Raw genomic sequence first — 2,744 nt, forward strand, 5'->3', positions numbered from 1 at the left:
TTGAGGAAATTTGGAAAGAAAGTTAGAGAGAGAAAGTAGAGAGAAGGGAGAGAAAAGTCTTGAGCATTGGAAGAATGGAGGATGAACGGCGGTTGTACCACTACAAAAAAAAGAGGTTAAAATGACATTTATATTACGGCGGCTTTGAAGAACCGCCATAATGTGTGGATATTCCAGCATTTTCTGCTGCTGCCGTAATTAATTTTTGGATTTGTGGCGTTTTTTGTAATTATGGCGGTCTTGAACCGCGGTTATCACGTGGTATAAAAGCAGAATTAGTAATACCTACATTTCAGAAACCCTTAGTTGAAAGTCGAAACACCACGCGCGTGACGCTGTTGCTCCTGGCCTGTGCAACGATCTCCGATCTTCTTGCGTTCTCTGACGATCTTCTCCGGTGACATCTCATCCGGCGTCGATCTCCTTCGGCGACATCTCCTACAGCGGCGATCTCCTCCGATGACGTCTCCTCCAGCTTCCTCTCCTTGTCGACCTCTGTGTCTTCTCTACCAAAATCGTCAACACCTTCCTTTCCTTCCTTCTTTCCTTTCTTTCCTTTCCTTTAATTTCCTTCCTCTGTGATAAATCTCTCTTTTAAGGCCATTTGCGAGGATTCATCGTGAGTGGAGAAGTCGATTCCGCTATTTGCGCAGCAAGATCAACAGCAATTTCTGTTCCGCTGCTCTGCCGCCGCTGACGTTCCTCCATTTCTCTGCTTGGTGCCTTTGTCACTGTCCCTCACTCTTCCAAAGGTCTCATTTATGTTCCGTTTCTGTTAGGGATTTTATTTTTTGTTTCTGGTATTATTTTCTTCTTAGTTTTTGAATTTTTTTATGTCGACAGTGATTGATTTATTGATTTTTTTAGTAAAAGGTCTCATTTCTGTTGCTGTTGGTGTTTGAATTTTGTTTTGGCTGTTAGTTTCCTCTTAGGTCTGGTATTTCTCTTAGATCTATATAAGACCTTAAGGTTTTCATCCATTTGTAACATTAAAGTGTTAGGATTCTTGATGGTAACTCACGTATAACTTGAATAATAAACTAAACTAGGTTGATGAATGTAAACTTACTGAAATTTGAAGTTGTAGAACAGCTTAGCAGGTAAGCAAAAAATGCTGAACAAGGTTAAATGCAAACTTTAAAATATACATATCATATACATGTTGATTGAGCCGCTACATGTAGGAAAAGGGTTGTAACTTGTTCTTGATTTTATTCTAGGTTTCAACTAATGTTTGCATTGTATAGTGCATTAATTCGACAAATAATTTATATGTTCTTGTATCATTGCAGGGTTTCAAAAAATGGAATGAAGGATTCTGTAAATTATCAGATCATTTCTCCAAAAGATCTAGCGAAGTCTGTTTTATCTGAAGTCGGCTCGTCAACTTTTATGGTATTAATAGTATTCTCCATGATGGTTTCTTGTTATGTATATTCAGCAATACTCATTTTGGAGCCCCCCCTCTTGTTGTGATGGTAACTTACTATTCTCTTCACTTTGGACAGCGAAGAGCACACTCTTGAATCATTTGTTTTATACCAATTTCCAAGAGATGAATGCTGATGCTGGAAGGCAAGTAATTCTTGTAATCCTCATTCCCTATATACAAAGTTATTTGACAGGTGTAAGTATAGATGTGATATGTGATGGTATTTGCATTGCTTGTTTTTAGGTTTAAAACAATCGAAGGAATCTGGTTGCTCGGTATGCAGGCATTAAGCCTTGCACACTTGTGTTGGATTTGGAGGGAACTGATGGAAAAGAACAGGGAGAAAAGGTGCTCTCTCTCTCTCTCTCAAATTTTATGAGTATATATTGATCAAGAAAATAGTAATTATAAAATAACTTATTAGTTTATATATTTAAGTCAATAATAGATATCTCCTCTACTAAGAGTGTGTTTGTGTGACAGAAATTAAAGAATCTATTAATAGCAGTAGTGGCTTGTTCCTTAGAATCTAATCCATGCAGAAAAGTTTTGAGTATGAGGTATAAAAATTCTGTATGCATCCATCTCTTTTAGACTCAGTATACTTGAAGAACAAGAATAACTGCTGATCACTTATTAAGTTGTGAAGAAAAAATGGTCTAATTCTATTGGCTTTGTTTGAAAATTTGAAGGGTTAGTACTTTGTGTTTGCTTGTTGATTAGTTTGTGTTTCATTCAAGAATTTCTTAGATAGCTAGTAATAATTAATTAGACATTATTATAGATAATAATAATAATAATAAACCAAGCTGTGAAAGAAAATTAATTAAAATAAACATGATTTTCTTTCAGGTAAATAATAAATGAATATGATTTTTTTCAGGCAAATAATCAAGACAAAAGAAGGACTGGAGTGAGGATAGAAATTATCATGACAAAGTGCACCAAAAGCTATGATGGAGATTTTATGTATTAAAAGATACATGTTAAGACATTTATAATTAAAAAAATATTATGTTAGATACTTTATTTGTATAGGGGTTATTATTTTTTATTTTTAATACTAAAAAATAATATATTATATTTAATACATTGTTTATGAGTTATATAATATTTTGTTTGAGTATTGATTTTTTGTTATTGAAAAAGTTTAATAAAAAAATTATTTGTTTAATGCAATAAAAATGACGGTTAAAATTTGGCTTTTATAAATGATTAAAAAATGTCATTTTTATTCGGTAAAAATGGCGGTATGTAACTGTCATTTTAAACAACATGTAATGCCATTTTAACTCGGTAAAAATGGCGGTTT

General features: G+C 33.7%; 1 long non-coding RNA gene across 1 annotated transcript; it reads left to right on the forward strand.

Annotated features, from left to right (window-relative positions):
* On the forward strand, positions 235-2,457 carry LOC107621653. The gene is made up of 5 exons (XR_001615875.2): positions 235-752; positions 1,293-1,395; positions 1,509-1,588; positions 1,676-1,780; positions 2,316-2,457. It is a non-coding gene; the product is annotated as an uncharacterized LOC107621653 (long non-coding RNA).

The sequence above is a fragment of the Arachis ipaensis genome, chromosome B10 (genome assembly GCF_000816755.2).
Source record: "Arachis ipaensis cultivar K30076 chromosome B10, Araip1.1, whole genome shotgun sequence".
In the NCBI taxonomy this organism is placed as follows: domain Eukaryota; kingdom Viridiplantae; phylum Streptophyta; class Magnoliopsida; order Fabales; family Fabaceae; genus Arachis; species Arachis ipaensis.